General features: G+C 34.2%; 1 protein-coding gene across 5 annotated transcripts in view; it reads right to left on the bottom strand.

Annotated features, from left to right (window-relative positions):
- LOC119643002 (ankyrin-3) overlaps window positions 1–6,877 on the bottom strand; it is a 110,487-nt gene extending 103,610 nt beyond the window's left edge. For 3 of the 5 annotated variants that reach the window (XM_038042354.1, XM_038042355.1, XM_038042353.1), the window contains exon 1: window positions 6,760–6,876. The gene's annotated coding sequence lies outside the window, so the exon portion shown is untranslated. Of the gene's footprint in view, window positions 1–5,754; window positions 6,146–6,759 lie in introns of those variants that run through there. The other 2 variants (XM_038042351.1, XM_038042352.1) reach the window with 2 other exon arrangements.
- Between the last annotated feature and the right edge of the window lie 14,032 nt (window positions 6,878–20,909).

Genomic DNA, 20,909 nt, shown 5'->3' with positions numbered 1-20,909 from the left:
AATTCCAACTATATTCACATATATTATGTGAATCTACAGGGAAGTACGTTTCCAACAATCCGAAGGAAATCAGCTTCGGCTTTTTAGGGGTATTTGTACAAATTATTGAATTGCATACACCTACCATGCCAAAATGGTCAAATTCGAGATGCTAGTGCACCCAAACCGAAAAATTCCAACTATATTAACATGTATCATGTGAATCTACACGGAAGTACCTTTCAAACAATCCGAAGAAAATCAACTTCGCCTTTTTAGAGGTATTTTTACAAATTATTGAATTGCTTACAACTGCCATGACAAATTAGTCAAATTCGAGATGCTGGTCTAACCAAACCAGAAAATTCCAACTATATTCACATACATCGTGTGAATCTACAGGAAAATACTTTTCAAACAAGCTGAAGAAAATAAAATTTGACTTTTTGGAGCTACTTTTACCAAATTATTGAATTGCACATAACGGCCATGCCAAAATGGTCAAATTCGAGATGCTAGTGCACCCAAACCAGAAAATTCCAACTGTATTCACCAATATTATGTGAATCTACGTGCAAGTGCCTTTCAAATAAAGTGAAGAAAATGAAATTCGGCTTTTTAGAGGTATTTTTACCATATTACTGAATAGCATATACCAACCATGCCAAAATAGTCAAATTCGAGATGCTAGTGCACCCAAACCAGAAAATTCCAACTCAATTCACCCTTATCATATAAATCTATATGGACATACCTTCCAAACAAACTGAAGAAAATCAACTTTAGCTTTTTAGACCTATTTTTACCAAATTAGTGAATAGGATATACCGAAAATGGTCAAATTCGAGATGCTAGTGCACCCAATTCAACAACTTCCAATATAATTCACCCATATCATGTGAATCTATATGGACATACGTTTGAAGCGAGCTGAAGAAAATCAACTTCGGCTTTTTAGAGCTATTTTTACCAAATTATTTAACAGCATACACCGACCATGGCAAAATGGTCAAATTCGTGTTGCTTGTGCATCCAAACCAAAAAATTCCAACGATACTAAGTAACTTGCTAACTTCGTCATTAACGGTGAATGTTAAGAGCCTACGTTTGTAAGTGAGGTAAGAGCATCTAAACTGTCGCAACTCCATAGGCAGAAAGCTCTTATAATTCCTACCGAAGGGACAAAGAGCATGTAATTCGAGGAACCAATTGGTTATTGCGAACTGACTTTCTAATCAGGCAATTAACCCGAGAGCATAGGGAACTTATCTATGCATCAAAGCATTATTGATAATCAACCCCAGACAATTCGAACTTTTTTCAATAATTAACATCGGCATTATCTACCCTCAAAGCGAGATTTAGATGTACATTCAGGTGTCGACACATTATCGAGCATGTTTTAGCCCCATTTACCTCAAAGTTATAGCATCCAGCGGGATATGCAGTGCAAATCGCAGTCAATGTTAGCTTGATATCCTTCGAAATTATCAACACTGCCCGCAAATAAAATCTGCAAAGCATCAGCAAATATGTAGGCCCTACACGAACCTAGCCCCGAGGAACGCCACTACGCATCTTTAAAGGCTCAGAAGTGACAGCACTCACAAATACAAATTGCAAGCGATCCGAGAGGTAAGAATCCATCAGAGCAGCAGCTGACTTCGAAAGATCAAAGTCCCGCACGAATTTATGAATCAAAAGTAGATGTGATACCCTATCAAAGGCCTTAGTTAGTTCCAGCGACAATAACACCGAGGTTTGTTTATCACTTACTGCACTTATAATGAGTAACAAAGAAGTAGTGCTAACCATGCTGAGACTTAAAAGGTAGTGAGTTATTGTCAAGATGGTTGTTAATGTGTCCCTTACTTACATGTTTAAAGAGCTTCGAGAGAATAGGCGAGATTGAAATCTGATAAGAATAATACAAACACATTTTCAGGCCGTGGAAAACTTAGATGTAGTGGGAATGTGTTTAATAATACATAACATATGAGCATTAATGTTGTTTCAGCACCAAATTAATTTCGAGAACATAAAAGAGAAACCATCCACTGCTGGCGCTTTAGACCTGATTTTACCAAATGCCGTTCAAAGTTTAAACATCCTTATCCCATAAAAGCGCAACAACCTGTAGCAGTTATTTAAATTTGGCCAATTTCTAGCAGTGCTTAAGTAATAGTGGAGAAAATGATCATCGATGACATCCACCTCAGCAGCACCCACATTTAAATCTTCAACATGCTTTAAACCCAAAATTGACGTCATTTACACCACGAATGATTATTTTTTGATCGTCTGAAAGTTAACAAGTGCACATTTCTCGTGCATATTCTAATAACATATTTGACTTTATTCTTTTGTACACGCTAGGGCCATCATTCTTGTTACATAAATACGCCTTATAAGCTAAATTACGCCGAGAAAGATCAAATTTGATTTGACTACATTTAAATCGACACACACAACTGACAGCAGCCTCGTGTCTAACTTTGGGTATAATATCATAAAAGAGATCCAAATTACTATTGAAAACATCGATCTGATCATCCATATTCGAAGTCCCATACGGCAATGCTGGATCTGTGCTCGAGTATCCACTCTATTATAATCGTAAAATTCCGAAGATATGTCTTTCTTCGCAAGCAAGCATTAAGAGTTACGTAAATAAAGGCACCAACTGGAATTGCCCACAAGTTGATAGCTCCATATCAGCTGTACAATAATAGTTAAGAAGAAAAGAGGAGCCGCACCTTACATCGTTGTGGGTAGGGGGGACCAACTGACATATTTATATATAATAAGTATGGGGTTATATTTAAATACAGCTACCAAAAACAAGAACCAAAAATGCTATCTGTCCAAGGACTGCAATAAAACGGAACTAGCATTGTTTGATCAATAACCTTTCCAAATTATATTCAGTTTTTCTCGGGAAACTTTTCTATAAGGCTTGGAAAAGTACTTTAGTTAGTTAGTATTAATGCCGTTGAACTGCGACACAAATGCACGAATGCATACAAATATACCTGAAGTTAGCATTGCAGCGATCAAGTTTGTAATTGTGGGAACTTTATATTAGCTTTATTTTGCATTAAATTTTTTATATTGCTTATACATCTTTTACAGATTGTAAAAGCCCCCAACGGAGATTGAAGTCGCTACATAATGTAGCATTCACTTGATAGCCATAGCTAGCGCTCCCCCTACAATATGGAAAAAATTTGCATCGAAAGCTATTATTTGAAAGGTGTCAATCCAACCAATACCCAAGCCACGTTAGATTCTTCCCTTGGGAAATCCCCTCCTTTGTTTACAACAATAAAATGTTTGATGTCGGCGTTAAACTAGGTCTTACAATTCGTTAAGAGAAAATTTGCAGTAGTCAACCAAATGCAATGACCAGGACATAAATGGTGAGACAAACCAACAAAAAATGGCAGTGGCTGATTGTCGATTGGAAGTATAGGAGCTGGCAAGAAATGGTACGTATTTTAACAAGTGCTGTACATCACATGCTGAAAACCTGAACATAGAAACATGATGTAGTAAACTGTCACTTGCAAGAGCACAAATATATCAGTTCATACATTCGTTATCGCGATGGTCGAAGCACAATGTTAAAGCTCAGTGTCGTCTTTGCGGCCACTTTTTGGTAAGCTTAATCCCTGCATTACTTTATCTCTTCGCATTTGCAAATATGAAAGAATTCTTAATGGCTATTTCAAACATTTTTTCTCGCTGTAAATAGCGAATCGAGGTTATCATACGTCACTTAAAAACCGCATCGAACTGGAAAAAGCTAAATTCAGAAACATTTCTTGATTTTTCTGTCAGGTCGCATGGTTTTGGAACCATTTTACAAAGTTTATATACATTTATGTTCATACGTCATCTAATATTTCCTCCGTGTGTGAATGCTCAGGAAAACGGAAAGGAGAAAGGAGCACTTAAATATTTTGTAAAAAAAGCATGACTAAATAAAGTACCAAACAAAATTAACCTAATGTTTGTATGAGGAGACTTAGGTCCGCCGTACATTTTCTTTCTCTGACACTGCTTTCAATATAAGGCACATATTTTTTATTTCACAACTTCATTTTGAGCAATAATTTTGTGAGAAATAATATAGTTTAGGTATCATGCCGTAATACTATGTTGCAACTTAAAGAAATTGTCTACCTGCCGAGTAAGAAAGACTGTGTAATAATTGTTGAAGATAACTTTAGTTAACTTTTTATATGAAAATATAGAGGAAATCAACAAGATTATCGATTCCAAAGCTAAAAAGCTAATTATTATTATTAGTACGAGATAAGACACAAGTTTTGAAAAAGTTTTAATTAATAAATTTTTATGTGTTTATTTATGTTGTAAAACGACATGAAGCGGGTTAATTAAATGATTATAGCATATTTCTTGACCTAAAAGAGCAATTGTTTCCGTAAATTTTTTAAAGGAATTTGAAATCCCACGCAAAGCACTTCTTAAGCTAATTAAATATTGATTCATCAATCATAAGGAATAATAAGTCGTCCAGTTGACTAACGATTTAATATTAACTTGGATCGAATACGTTAGAAAAAAAAATGGGGTTTACACAAACTCCGATAGTAGAAGATATACTGCAGTAAATTCGCCCACTTTGACTATTCCATAAATAATCACGTTGAGGAACTCTTTACAACACTGCAACATTTAATTTGCTCATCCTGCAGAATGCATAATCAATTGTCTTCTCAACATAGGTATAAATGTGTGCACTTATCTCTCGTTTATATTTTTTAAGGGGAGTCATTTCCAGCAAACGCATTTACGTTGAAGACCTTCTCAATTAATTAATTTTATCTATATAGATCGAACATGTTCGAATTTGCTTACTGATGTTATATCTCTACATGCTATAATTTTACAAGCTATTGATGATCGACGCTCCTTGATTGTCACAACAAAATAAAATCTATTAAAAAAGATTTCCAATAGGAGGTTTCTTGATCGGATTGAATTACGAATTTTATCTGCCAGAATTTAAAAAAAAAAAAAATACTAAGTAAATATATAAAAAAAATAAGAATAAAGCTGCTTCTGTAGATCAGATACTGACATTGTAAGGTTAAGGTTAATAAGCGGTTGTTAACTTACACAAAAGGAAAGCAGAGATAAAAATATGCAGACATATATGTCCTTATTTACAGTCCATAAGAACATATACCTTTGTGCATCTATATATATGTATATATATATAAATAGAAAGGTGAGAACAAGTTAAATATACAAGTCAAGTATACCTAAACCGCAGAGAGGCTTCTTACTTCTTGTGGTGATCGCAAAAGAAAGCTTCCTCCAGGCACTTTTTTTCTAATAAAAAACATTTTTCTCGAGCGGTAGGTCACTCGAAAAAAAAGACATACACACTCCGCGGTACTTGAATGCCTCGATAAATCGGATATAATCTTTGTTTAGGGCATGGGAACATAAACCATTTTATTTCAAAAGATATTTGATTTAAATGAAATACTCAAACCCTCCGTTCATATATTAATTTAAATACTGAAATTTATAGAATCTATATATTTTACAGATTCTATGATCACGTAGTAAACAAAAACAATAACGATCAAAATTAAGAGTGACATTATTTAAAGATACAATAGCATATATACGAGTATTTATGATGAAAATCAAGTCAACTTTTTAAATATATACCTACACTTGACAGCATATGAAATACAACTATAGTAATTAGTCAATGTATGGTGCGAACATACTCACATCTTTTTCCTTTATATAAATGCAGGCAAAATAACTTAATACTTTAAATTTCTCAAGTTAACACATGCTTATTTTTTGTTTGCGTTATATTGATTGCATCTTTGAGCGTCATACCCATAAGCAATATCAGGGTGCAATATAATTATTTTTAGACTATTTAATTTCGCTTGTGCAATGAACACACCCGTCCATGTAGACAATATTTTCTATACATCTGCTAATATTTGAGTTCAAATTTTCCACTTTGGACAAATTTTTCTTGGCATAAGTATTGCACCGTCATATTTGCTAAACGTCGAACGCAAGGATGTAATCATAAATTAAGCAGCACCGTACATGTTGAATATGTGTCGGTCATAACTTTCTTCATAACAGTTAATTTCAACGTTACTGGAATTATCAAAGCATAAACATAGATACGTATCATTTTATTTTGTTGAACGTACTCCTGTTTGCTGGCCGAACAAAGTGGGAGAAGTAAAATAATTTTTGGTGGCGACAAAAATAAGCAATGCCCAAAGTTCGTAGCTTTTCATGCTAGAAATTTCCGTTCATTTTGTCTTATGGTTATTTTATTAATTGCATTTGGTAAAATTTAGCGTAAATAGCGTAGTCCGTGGATCTACGAACGCACTTTAAAATACCTAGTTTTTACACCTTCCCTAAGTCAGCATATTTTCAACTTAATCTATAGAGATTAACCAAGAATTTTGTCTCCTGCTTATAACTATGTCAGTGCCTGTGTACGCATTATTTAATTCGAAAGTCATCGTGCTAATGATGGAATTAGTAACGATGGTTACTATGAATTAGCGAAAAATACATGATCGACTTCCACGTATAAAACATTAAAAAATATAACTTTTTATTAACAACCTGGCTATTATATATTTTTTAAATTTTTCTTAGAATTTCGGCGATTCTTTCTGGTTTTTCTTTATTAAGAATTTTAATTGGAACTTTATGCTGCTTTTTACGTATGTATGTTTGAGAGCTTTGCATTACCTTTTACGGCACAATTAATTAATTCTTTTGAGTTTATTTTAATGTTACAACAATGATATTTGTTCAGTATGCTCGGAAACGTCCCACAGTATTAAACTCTTCCATTTATTTGCTTTCGTATGATGTTCTGTTCTTTTGAGCATTTAAACCGAAATCCGTGAATTCGTAAAAAACACTGGTTCTAATCTTTGTTATTTCTCATAAAAACGATTACTATACTGTATTCGCTAGAATAAGATTGCCATGTACATAGTACAATGCTCGTAAAACTATGGGGTTTGAAACTTAAACAAGAGCGGGGTTGGTGTTTATTCTACCATCAATTTCCCACTTAAACAGCTACAGTCAGCTCACAAAAATTAATGGCTTCATCTACAATAAATAAAAAACGTAAAGTATAAATTTCCAAAAGGCGACTTTTTAGTTGGACAATATAATCCATTCCAATAACGAGAGCATGAAACATTTTGTCGGGATTATATGTTCTATTTAAATTGTTTGTCGGCTGTTTATCTGTCATTTCAAGGCTTCACCTATAGTAAATATTGTTTTCATTGCAAATTAATGCCAAACTTATAATATATTTATTATTAAAATCGGCAAAAGCGTGCAGTTTGAAGTGACACACATGTATTACTACTCTTAAAGTGCAGTCTGGAACAAACAAATCGTAATTAAAAGAAAGACTTAAAAGTTACTATATGAACACTTATGAACTGCTTATACGCTTGGCAGAAAAAAAGCTACGAAAAACTATATTTATACATCACACTGCTTGTTGTAAAATTCGGGCTTAAACACATGTAATCTTTTCAATTCTATCTTTCAATTTTTTAAATTCTTCTATGTATGAATCCCTTTTAAGGCAAATCTAAGAGGAGAAAATTAGCAACCAAGAAATATGCATTGTCGATTGAAAAAAGACCTTTGTTTACAATAAGTAAAAGCCCTCTGACGCAGGCACCTGCAAATTTGATAAAATCTAGCTATTTGGCGGAACCGCAATGAGTGGCGATAGACCAGTGTGAAAAATGTGTAAGAATGTGGTACAAATGATATCCCGCTAACTGTCGAATTTACTTCGTCAATAACAAAAAACGGTGAATCCTAATGTAATTTTTGTTTGTCAGGCTTTGAAATTCAGGTTGAATATATCGAAAGTAGTGTATGTGCACACTTACAATTTTCAATCATCTTACGTTTGGAAAGTTACTCAAGGACTGATTATGTATCTTTTAGTTAACCAGTTCTTTCTTCAGCGTAACTTGAATGGTTTGCATTATGCATTACTTTCATCATTCGCTATTTATTTCAAAAAAATTAAGAGGCAAATTTGATGTTTGCTGCTTTACAACGAACATTGTGATAAAATCATACAAACATAAATAACACAAGAATATATATAATTTTTGATTTGGACATATAAGTCACAAATTTATCGTCTTGGTCCACCTTAACTTAACTTTTTTTTTTTGATAAAGTCAAGTGAAATAATGCGCATTTTTAGCAAAACAAAAGAATGAAATATTGTACATAATAAGTTACACTGCTTTCTGAGTCGGCGCTAGAAAATATCAAAAATTCCATTTAGTTGTAAATAATAAAACACAAGTAATGTTAATTATAAGTAGGCAATTCTGTCAATTAGTGTCCCAAAAAAAACCTTCGATAAGTGGAACAGAGCTGTGAGTGTAATTGTAATTTAAAATTTTTCGGGTGTTTTGTATGTATGCTTAGAAACCCTCGCGTGATTAATTTTCGTTTTCAATATACCTAATTGTACATATAACAATTATAGAAATTATTTTTCGTTAGGCATTCATCCTATGATAGAAGGACAAGAAGGGTTGAAAGTATGTTTGGCTCTTCTTTGTTGTTTCAGACCAGATAAAGATTTCTCGAGTTTGGATGTCTTTCCATAATTCTCTTCAGTTTCACATATATGTGGTAATTTCTTATAAATTTCTCCTGTACGACTCTTAACAAGCTGTCACCGTTGCTATAAATATAAATTTTATGGATGTTTCGGTGGTACAAGATGGGTAGCAAGGTTTTCAACTTATGCAAATAATGAAAAAAAGAGAAAGAGTAAGGTGTGCTTAGAATTTTGTTATACAATATCTTTATAAGACCAGTCCCGAATCGCGAAAATTAAGTTCTGCGATATTCGCTGCGTCACCGTTTATAACACAAAAAATTTTCACTTGTAAACAAAAAACTTGTCTTTTTTAGTCTGCTAAACTTTAATTGCGTTCGCCTTTACTTTTCATTAGAAAAGGATAATTTTGCAATATTACAAGATATAATATGTCAATAATAACCAAAATTAGATTAATTGAAATAAATGCTTATAAAACTACTAATAAATATGCTTACACTACCTAAAATATATAACGGTTTATCTTAGCATAAATTAGGTCACATAAATGTATTAAAAATACATAGGTTAAAAATTAATTATACTAATATTAAATGGGTTTGTTAAGTACGTTACGTCGTATTGACACAATTTGCTAGCAATTCATTATTTGCTGCCAACACTAGCAATAAAGGAATTGCAGAGTGACTCACACTCGGTCTAGACCTTTCTGCGTAATCTACGTTGTAATTTTGGAACATTTAAGTACAACTAATATAGATTTAAAGTTTTCAATTGAACCGCCTGCTTTGCGTTTGACCGCGCGCTTTTATTTTTAGGTATTCTTAGTCGAAAAAATCGTATTCCATTCGCACGGCTTGTCCTTACTCTTTAGTTTTTCCACACTTTTAACTCTTAATCGTTTACTTTGAATGGCTATTAGTAGCTCTTGTTCTTCTTTTTCTACAGTATATTTATTTCATCAAATGCATTATCTGAAGAAGATTTTCGGCTGTGCCACTCTCCGTCCTTACTTTGTCATACTATATTTTTCATTTCCATTGTAACATTATTTGCCACATAGAATAAATCTGTAGCGTTTTCCCGTTGATCTAATAACCTATATCCGCAAAACACTTTGTCAGAAAGTACAACTCTGATTTTAGTAATCTTTCAGTTAGCTTCGTCATAAAGTCCATATTCTTTTATATAATCTTCGTTAACAGCAAATAATAAACTCTTACCTTGTGGTTCGAATTTACCATTCCTAACAAGCTTTTGTAATATCACAGGATGTACCAAAGACTTTCTTCCTATCCATATTTCATATATATGCTATTCAAAATCTTTACAGGTTTTTAAAGTATGATATAGTTTTCACAGTTTCTGCCCGCTATGCTTGGGACATTTTAGCGTTGTCTAACATACACCTGGCCACTTCGACAAATATCGACATTCGTCATGAACATTTTAATTGCTGCAATGGCGTCATACCCTTGCCTGAGAAAATATTGAGCGTCATCTTGGGAATTAAATAGCAACGGTCTAAAATCGTCAGTATGAATGAGCTTAAGAATATTACTCGTATATAATTGTGTTAATTTGCCGCATGACTTGCAATTGATTATATAAGATCAAAACTCGTTAGGCTATTTATAAACTATGCGCCGTCTTTTTTTTGATAATAAGTAAATCTTTACCCTTTAAATATTCAAAACTCGCATGCCATTTTTTAATATTATGAGTAATATTTTTACGAAGCATTGTTGTTTTCCTTATTTCGACCATTCTTTTTAAAATAAACACAAAATATCTTTTTCTTCTTAGTCTATTCAGTAAATCAACAAACAAAAGTTTGCCGTGGTGTGTAAAAAAGACGTATTGTGGAAGCATAGCTCTTTATTTGAGCCTCACCAAAGTTTAAATAGTGGTGATGCACTTCCACCGGAGTAACACAGCATTTTCTCATTGGTAGCAATTTAATTACTGGCCGAAAATATTGAGAACTAAAATAAATTTTGAATAAGTTATGTACATTAGTTCTTAGAATGTTTAAATTGTTAACTGTGCCAGCAAAAATTGTAAAAAAGGAAGAAGAGGAATTAAGTGATGAAAGGTCCTAAATGAAAGCTAAGGCCGGATGATTGTCATTGGATAGGATTTTATGAAATGAAAAATTGACGTGTAAACGAAATCTTTTTTGTAGGGGCATAACGTTTGCCATCTGTTCCAAGTTTGGTATGTCGGTAGATTTCATACCACTAAGAGACAAGAGAGCGTCCAATAAGAGCGAGCAAACGTATCCTAACTTTGGCCTGACTCATCCAAGGTATAGTTTAATCAAACAAAAAGAGTCAGAGCTCCATGAAATTACGTAAATGGATGTCAGTACGTTGATGCGTTCAAAACATTGCTTGCCAATTTCGTCAGTGCAAGAAGCAGAAGAAATTATCAAGTCTAGAACGAAGTCTAAAATGGCGAACGTTTTAACAAACAGGATAGTAAAAGCATATGTGAAAAGAGGAGAAACCGTAGGGTCTCTCCCTTTTTTTGAAAAGAAGTCCCACTTAGCCTTATTAACTGAAAGTGTGAAAGTTTAAGACGGGATGAAATAGTGTCGTGGACAGATTGCGAAGTGCGTCTACAGAAACCTGGATTAGAGTTGGACCTAAACATCACAAATTCGCCGGCATAGCTCAAAATTGAGATGTTCTAAGGAAGGATGCTGAAAATTTAGTTAATATATCGTTATGAAATCTGCTTTTCTAAGATAGGACTCGTACCATTAGATCGCGGATATTCTTTGTAAGAGAAATAGATCTGGAACGTTTAAAATAAAATTAAAAGTTTCTGAGGATGCACTTAGCTTTGATATGTTGTTCTAAACGAGAAGATAATACTTTCTCGAAAATTTTCCTAAGGATAGGAACTAAGGCGGTACATGCATAGGAATTAAGAGTAATTGGCGGTCTATTCTTTTTTCTTAAAGTGAAGATTTGGAAATCGTACCAGGTATAACCGGTAATTAGAATATTGTTAAATTCCTTTAGTAGAATTAAACGGTTTTCGGTGTTCAGGATCTTAAGATGACTGTTACGATTACCACCTAAGCCCGGCGACGAGTCTTTTAAGAAACTAGTGGCTTTATTGAGTTCAGAGAGAGATATATCAATTTAAAAAAAATTATAATTTTCTTCACCAAGAGGATTGGAGATTACAGAACAAGAAGGTTCCTCGAGCTTCACAATCACAAAACTCGCTACAGAGCTGTTGGATATAGAACAATGAGAAGAAGTGATATCTCTAAAAATTCCCACAGTACGCCAAACATCTAAAACTGACATCTTGCTATTGACTTTTTACAAAATTTTTTCCAGCCTGAGAGTATATGCGTATTCCTTTCTAACAGCAGTGAAAAATCTGAAATTTACTCAAGAAGGACAGGTTTTAAATTTACTTATAGCGAGTCTAAATTTGACAGCAACTCGATTGCATGTGGTGTTCCATTAAGGATTAGAAGCGTATGATTCTTTAGAAGCCTTTTAGCTCAGCTGTACTTCAAGACGATCCGCTGGGTCTTTTTTAAACTTGGCAATTTTTTTTATAAGAAAGACGTCTTTCAGTTTTATGCATGTGCACCGTTACAGTTGGTGAATCTTTTAACTTGAGGACAAATCGCAATACACTCACGACATATGCCACTGAAAGGGCAAAGTGGCATTTGAAGTCTCGCGATTAATGAAAAAAATTGTAAATACAATTCTTACAATTTAATTCTTTTTTTTTTTTCAATTTATTTTATTTTTTTGGTTTGCTTGGAAATGGATTGAACCAGTTACGTTAAAATTAGATCCATAATCCGGTAACGTAGTTGAAAGCCATTGATGATATTATGAGCTTTGGTAGAGACTGATGTTTCAGAACGTTAAATATGAGAAGGTCTGTTCCGCTATCAACCCATAAATCACCGTACTAGGTAGGGTACAGTCAAAACCCCGGCTAGCAATGCCGACAAAAGAAAAAAAAGTATAGACGATCCGCGTTTGTAAAAAAATTATGAATGCAAAATTAGAAACAAAAATCAGCTGATTTGATGAAGGCAGTCAGTTGCTTCAAACGCCTAAAGTTGCTCGCACGAAAAATTTCATATAAATTGTTATACAAGCTAAATATACTGAAAGACTTTCTAAGGATGTCAAACCTACTGCACTCAAAAATAAGATGCTTGGCAGACTCAGTAATATTGCATACTTCACAAATATCAGTGGAGCATACTTTGATCATTTTAAAATATACCTTGTCGTAGGTGTGATTACACATAAGTCTGTGAAATACTTTAAATTCCCATGTTGTAAATTTTCCTTTAGGCAGAAGTATGGGTGTCAAAAAAAGGTAAATTGTGTAGAAAAGCCGGTCACTTTTTTTTCTAGCTAAAACATGATACTCGTCTTTCCATTCTTTTACGATAAGTTTTTTGATTAACAGGAGGGCCTCACTGGGGGGTAGTTAATGGGCAAAACCCTGCCATCAAACCGTTTTCACGTGCATAAAAGTCAGTATTTTCATTGATACCAAAGCCACAATGACCTGGGATCCAGATAAGGTGGCATTCTTCAATGCTTAGGTTTTTTAAGAGGTTATAAATGTTGAAAGCATACGCGTTGTATGGTTCTTGATTAACGACAGAGCCGATTTGCTGTCGCAGAAGCATGCAAATTTGTTCAGTTTATTCTCAATTGCAAAGAGGATTGCCTGTCTGATGGCCAGAAGTTCAATGAAAGTGGATGAAAGTTCTTGCAAAACTTTGCATTTTCCTAAGAGTAAATTTGGATATTCTATAATTGAGAAACTGGAAATATCCGATTGGACAAATCCATCCTTTGCGTATGTTTTGAAGTTTTTTTCGATAAAGTAATTAAGTTTTTGCAGACATGCAGTTCGAACACAAGACTTGGACCGTTTTTTTTGGAATTGATAATCGGATTAAGCATGTTTAAATCCAATACGCACTCGTCATGGATAATACTATTCCAGGAGGGTATTGAGTTAACTTTATTGAAGATGTTACTGAATTTTTTTTAACAGATTGAGTAACTACTGAAGATATCATAGTGTTTGGAGACAACTTTGTCAAAAAAAGCAGGTTTAAAGATTTGTACCTTGAGAAGTTCTTTTGCAGTTAAAAGAAACATTCTCTTTGCAACAGGGAGTTCATATGAAATGGAACGTAAGATTAATACTGGTGTCGAGGGGGACAAACGCTGTACTGTCTTAGAATTGAGTGTTGAAAGGTTTGTATTTTTTTAATTGTATAGGCAGGAGCGTTGCACGATGTGGAGTATGAATATTCGAATTAAATCGAACAATAAATTTATAAACATTTAAAGTTTTCTTAGGTGGTAGTCCATTGTGTATATTGGTTAAAAGTTTGATGACATTTGAACCTGTGGAGCAATTTTCGAAGCTGTCTCGGTGATGATCATGGATGGTCAAACTTAAGCTGATTATTCTGCCAAAGGTTTGATAGAAGAGGATTGTTTAATTTTTATGTCGTTAACTGTGATGTAGAAGACTTTTTTGGAACTCTTAGCAAAGCGCATGACTTTTGATTTTTCCGGGTTGAAAAATAAATTTAAATCCGCACAATATCTGTGAAAAAAATTGGATTTAGTGTTCAGGTTATAGACTGCTTTTACTAGCGGTTTTCCGGCGGAAATAGATAGGAAATCGTCAGCATATTGGAATAGATAAGTTGTGTTGTCCTGTAATTGATGTAAACAGGCTGTATACAAATTGAAAAGTAATGGACTGAAGCAGCTGCCTTGAGGTAGACCTCCACCGACTTCAACTGAACTGGAACCCAACACGAGAATTCGAGAGGAAAGGAAGTTAAGAACCCACCGCCTACATTGTGATAGGATTTTAAAATCAGTTAGAATTTGATCTAGTTTCCGTAGATAGACACAGTCATAAGCTTTATTGATGTGTAAACAAAGCATGACTACCTGGTCTCCATCTGCTTTCTCACTTGCAACTTTGTTAAGACACATACCGGTGGAAATGTGTTTCTGATAGGCAAAGGACCTAGAGGGTAGCAGGTGCGAATTGTGCAAAAAATTAGTGAGTCTTTCTTTGATCATTTGGTTTATAATTTTTAAGATAACGGGCAGGAGGGATATAGGTCTGAAATTTGTGAAGCTTTCAAGATGTTTTTCAGCTTTTGGAATGGGTACAATTTTAATTGTACGCCAAACTGTAGGAAAAGAGTTGGTCATTCAGCGAGCATTTATTGCAGATAGCAGAACTAGAAGGCTTGCAACGAGAAGGACCTTTACCATTTCATATTTAATGCCGTCATGACCTGCTGCTGAAGATTTCTTTTTCAATTTAAGGACGTGCTAAAGTTCATCCAGTGAAAATGAAGAGATATTATCTACTTGAGAGTTAAACGATCCCAAATGGGGCGTTTGTATTTCCTTTTGGTAGTGCGATGTCCATTCAGAAATTTCCAGAAATATTTTGTGTTGCCATTTGTACAAAGCTCTTTGACTACTTGGGCACGGTGAATTGTCTTGATTTTTCTGACTGTTTTTTTTCATTATTTTTGTAATAACTTGAAATCATCAAAGTTAGAGATGTTGGGGTACTTAGAAAATTTTTGTTTTGCTGCTTGTAGTTTGCCAAAGAGCGTAGTGAGCGAATCATTTCACCAAGGTTTTGAAGAGTAAGAATCGGAGATTTGTATGTTTGATTCACGGTATTAATTTCGCGTTGAAATGAGCTCTGAATGGACTCAACATTAGGCTCAAGACTTATGTGCCTAAGATTATTTAAGAGTTTTTTCCGCGAGATGAAATCATTTATCTTAACTGAAGAAGCAAAATTTGCGCTAAGGAGAATAGAAAGGTGGTGACTGTTTCCAAGATAAATTTCTTTTTTGACTTCCCGTTTAAACGTAGAATTAGTTGAGTTAGTGAAGGTAAGTTCTAAAACACTCCCACAACCATTGGGAGTCGTAGAGTGCACGTAGGTTGGGGTATTATCGTTAAGACAGTAGAAATTAAGGGTGTCTTGCGTTAAGATCTCCTGCAATAATGACATTATATTAGCTATCAACCGTATCACGGAGGCGATGGATATCATCCCGGAAAGATTGGATGGGAGTATTACGTTTGAAATAGCAAGCGGCAATGACTATGTTAGGTTTTAGGGAAGAAGTTTTGACAATTACAATGTCAGGAGCTGATTTGAAGGGAATTTGTTTGAAGGAGATGCCTTTCCTAGCAAGGATAGCCACACCTCCATAGCCATCACTTCTGCATTTGTAAGCGGAGTTGTAATTGGGGATTTTGAGATCGTAAATGTTGTCGTCGGAAGATTTCACTCACTGTTGTCGGATAGGAAGATTTCACTCAAAATGACGAAATCAGTTCGACTGGAATTGATGAAGTAATCCAGCGAAAAGGCCTTGCGCCTAAAACTTTGTATGTTATATTGGAAAAAGGTGGTGAGAAATGCTAGAGCATGATAGGGCCGACTCAGACGTACCTGGTTTTGAAAGGTCAAATTTTGATTCGAGGGAAACTATTTCTGCTTGGATGGTTTTAAGCATTTCGTCATTAGAAGTGATTGAGAGAATTTTGAAAATCTTTTCCACAATTATCTCCATTTTAGTGGACTTGTGGTAAATGAGGTGAGTATGCTTTTCAGGAGGTAGGGGAGGTGTTTTTTGGCTCCTGTGAGTTGCTACTATAACTCGAGGGCGTCTTGAAAGACATTCTTTGCAAGGGTTTGGGAATACCGGTTTTATTTTTACAACCGCATTGATATTTTCTTTTACTAAAATATTATTTGTTTCAATAGTAGGGTCTTGGATGCAGTGCTAGCCTTCATTGCTGGGAAGTGTACATCGTAGTTATCAAGTAAATTATAAGGGTTGTTAGAGAATTTTTCTCTGTATTCTCTAAAAGATATGTGTTTGAATGGTTGACATTTTTAAAAAATTTTATCTTTGCTTTCTTTGTGGACTCTCTCGAAAGGTTACATTGTGATCCAAAGACCCACAACCTAGACAATGGACTGAAGGCATGAGTTCGTAGGACAGGCCGGTGTCTTGCTACAATTCAGGCATCTGCTTTCCTTACTTTTACAGAATTTGGCGACGTGGCGAAATCGTCCGCAATTATAACATAGCCTAACGGAAGGAATGAAGTAATCTACTGAACTATTGCAAAAGTTGAATTTTATACTTTTGGAAATTAGTTTTACCTTAAAACCAATCTTTAGGCTGTTTGTTGGGATAAAAATTTCTCTGTCTGCAGGGTCCCTTCTGTGGATTCTTGTAACGGAATGATTTCAATATCAGAGATAGCTGAGTTAAAAAAGTCGTCTTCCTTAATTGAGGGTGGAATGTTTTTTACGATTCCGAATCTTTCTGTGAAAATTCTAGGGATGTAGGCTTTGCATGTCTTTGGACCAAAATCATTGTCTATTATAAAGTTGTTGCCATCAACCGCAGTGGCAAAACAAGTTTGGCTTGGCCATTGCTGATGGTTTTGATATTAATCAAACCATCCAATTTAAGATCTTTGATATGTTCGAAAAAAACCAAGTCTGAGTTAAGGCGAAAAGGCTTATCTGTGTTATGATTACACACTTCAATGAAGACGTAGCACTCACCAGTCACGTCATCACTGTAACGGTTTTGACTTGTTTGGTCCGAGTTCTTTTCTTTTATGGGACTACGATTTTTATTGCTATTTTTAAAACTGCCTTTATTGGGATCCATAATAGGCTTGTTTTTAGAAGGCGTGATCGGACACTTTCAGAAGGTGGTATTGAAATCCTCAGTCAAGTGTTTTACGGATAAATTATTGTTATCAGTGATGATCTTTTTGAAATTTTTATTCTGGTTTGCGATATTCTTTTAAACGAACCCTTGCTATGCGTGGTTCGAACAAAATTTTCGAAATCATCATAGTTTGACAACATGCTTGAGAGCCTTACCCCCTTAAGAGGCGGCCGACTTTTAGGTTTCGTACTAAACTATAGGCGAAAGGACTTACCAAGAAACAAAAGGGATATGGAAGCTAGAAAGTTCTGGTGAAACCGACAGAGACAGAAAAGAGAAAAAGCCTTGTAAGCTAAACTGGTTTTAGAATTTCACATAATCGCCGCACTTTACGAAGAAACACAAAGATGTCGAGACTATTGTTGATTTTGTTTAAATGCCGCAACTTTACTATTTATGTTTTCCACTAGTTTAATAGTTTTCAGAAAAGAAAGTTCATGAAAGAAAAAATAAATGTTCTCTCTCAATTTTTTTTTTTTTTTTAATTTTTTAAAAATTTTCTGCACGAAAGAAAGAAACGTCTTATATTATGCAAATTCTATCTCCTGTTGATAGGAAAATCGGTTAATATCAAAAAAAAGAAGAACGTGTTATTACACATTTTTCGCTTCGAACGTAATGAAAATTTTTATATATATATATAAATGTTACTTTACTTTTACGAGAGTTTGCACGGTTTCCATTTCATTATAATTTTAGTATTGTACAATCAAGTATGAGTAATAAATCACTCTCTCAAAATCATGGAAGAGCGTTTGCACCTATTTACCATGAGTTTTAAATGATACTCTTTATTAACAAAATTGCGTGCAATTTTTGTTATTCTGCTAATTTACTTCGTTCACATTAGAATAACAGTGACCCTGTTCCACTGAACTAAACTACATATCGTAGACGCGCAGTTTGAATTGTTTTGCAGTGGTAATGTTGTCGGGACCATAATTAGTTTAAGTTTGGATCATATATAATTTCTCAGGGATATTTACGATTATTGCTATTGCATTAATATTTACGAAAGAAGAAAATGCGTATTAATTGTTTTGTTATGTTAAGTGTGTTGTTGATTCAGGTAAGGGAATATGCATACACTAGAATATTCTTTTTCACTGTACCGAAAACACTTATTATTGTTTCGCCTGTTATTTATTTATAATTTATTTTTTGAAGTTAATTTCCTCCTTGGTTTGGCTTTTTACGATTTTTACTTTTTCCAGAAGTATTTTAACAAGAAAAAGATTTCTGTTTCGCGTATTATTTGCTTCGCCTCCGTCTTCTTGACGTAGCCTGTCTCCCCGAACTTAACTTTCAAGTTTCAAAGGGATGGTAACTTGCTTTCAACAAGGTTGCCCGCTTCATCTGGTGGTCTGAACGGTAAAAGTACACATTGCAATCTTCGAAAATGACAACATGAATGACTTTTAATTTGTCCATAATTAGGAAAAGATTGATCATGCGTTATGAATTTGAGTTGTACTTTTCAGCAGAAAGACTGTTTTAGCTTTGCTAAGTGTTCGCCCAACACTCTTTTTATGACGACACATGCGGTTTTATTTCTGGAGTAATAAAGCAGTCTAGGGCACGCTAGAATGTAGTAGCTACAGAATGACGTCCAAACGACATAGCCTTGCCTTGGAAAATGCCGTTTCCGAATAAGGCGAACGCGTTATATTACTGGTGTTCTCATGACATATTTTGGCAACTGTTAAGGTTGTTTTTTAGATTGGTTTTCCGAAGATAATCCAAGACCCCATCAGCAGATATGCACTTGAGTTTGACCTATAATTCAGATAATGAAAGCACATGTATAATCTCAACACTTTTCTTCATAGTTTGGGTGGTCGGAGAACTACATGCACCTGCGGAGAGTTCAGTATGTTCTTCATGTTTTCCTAGGATTTGTTCGTCCACAATCGGATACTCCACGGATGGTTACATTTGAAAGATATACAAGCGCTTTACCATTAAAGGGATAAGCGGACAAACGAAACCTACTTTTGGAGCGGCCGATCTTTCGTTCTTAGCCATTCTGCATGTTACCCCCATGTTATCCTTCGACCCATGATTTAAATGGGTGACGTTGAATTTTTTGTACTGTAACAATATCGTAATATCATAAATCCAGCATGAGTAATTCGTGACGAAATCACCAGGAAAAGTTGCAATTACGTTTGCTGTCATTAATGTGTTTGTTTTTATAACTTCCGACTGAATAGTTAAACTAAAAGAAATCCATTGTTCTTTTCCCACTGAAAACTTTTCATTCATATGCAATACCCATTCTGAGGTCTCAGGTTAGTTGAATTTCTTAGTTATTCACTTCCGATGCTTTTAAACCATTTCAAATCGTCTCCATGAAATTTAGGAGAAGGATAGTATTTAATCTGTGCTCATAAGTCGAACTTACATTTGTCTTGTTAACTGCGTTCGTTTTAATCTCTTCGGTTCCTTTGAAATAATTTACTCAAGAGATTTACAGTTTTCCTTACATCCGAACATGAATTTAGGTTCGGAAAAAAATAGTTTTTCACTACCAATTTTAAAAAATAACGTTTCAGATAATAATTTTACTTTTTTATAAATTTGAATATTTTTCTTTTTTTCTCTTGTCATCTACTCTCCCTCGTTCACCGTGTTCTTTTCATCATATTTGGTTTTTCAGGCTTGCTCATTTTTCACGTCTGCCAATTCTTTTTTTTGTCATTTTACAGAATTATATTTGTAAGTAATATCATAACATAAATTCAAACACTATACATTGTCAATTTTTCATTTATGTATTGTATGCAAGACGTCACATATTGATATAAATACGAACTTAAAATTTAAAACTTTGAAGTGAACACTGAATGTGTTCTGTAAAACTTATATTTATTTATTCTGATGCTGTAACTTATTTTTCGTATTAGATAATGCCTTTTGCAAACGAGTCTGGCCCAATATTATGACTAAATAGTCAAGCAAGCATGGTATATAACGTAGGTTTGCGCAACGTGATCAACTCAATGTTATTTGCTTTTTTAATCCCTAATGGAATATTTTTAAAACCACATTGCGCTGAATAGTCATGAAATGTAAAGGACACTTCCCTTTTTTCATGCACTGCTCCTATAAACAATTGAATTAAATATTATTATTATTATTATTAATTTCGCCAGAGAAGTAAATTCTAAGACTAAACTCTTAAAAGCACTAGCATCTAAGGCTATCGGCTTTTATTAAAAACTTCCGCACTTGAGATTCAAACCCACGACCATTGACTTGCTAGTCAAGATTCCTCGCCTTCGGCTACTCAGGCGGATTTGAAATAAATAACTTTACAAATACATTCGAAAAATGTACTTTTAAAGCGAATGTGTTTGTATTTTTATACAAATAAAAATAATTTTTTGTGCAAATAAAAATACACGTCGTCGACGTTTTGACTCGATTGAAGAGATACAA

Source organism: Glossina fuscipes, unplaced genomic scaffold (genome assembly GCF_014805625.2).
Source record: "Glossina fuscipes isolate IAEA_lab_2018 unplaced genomic scaffold, Yale_Gfus_2 308, whole genome shotgun sequence".
NCBI lineage: Eukaryota > Metazoa > Arthropoda > Insecta > Diptera > Glossinidae > Glossina > Glossina fuscipes.
This window is presented reverse-complemented; position numbering and strand designations above follow the sequence as displayed.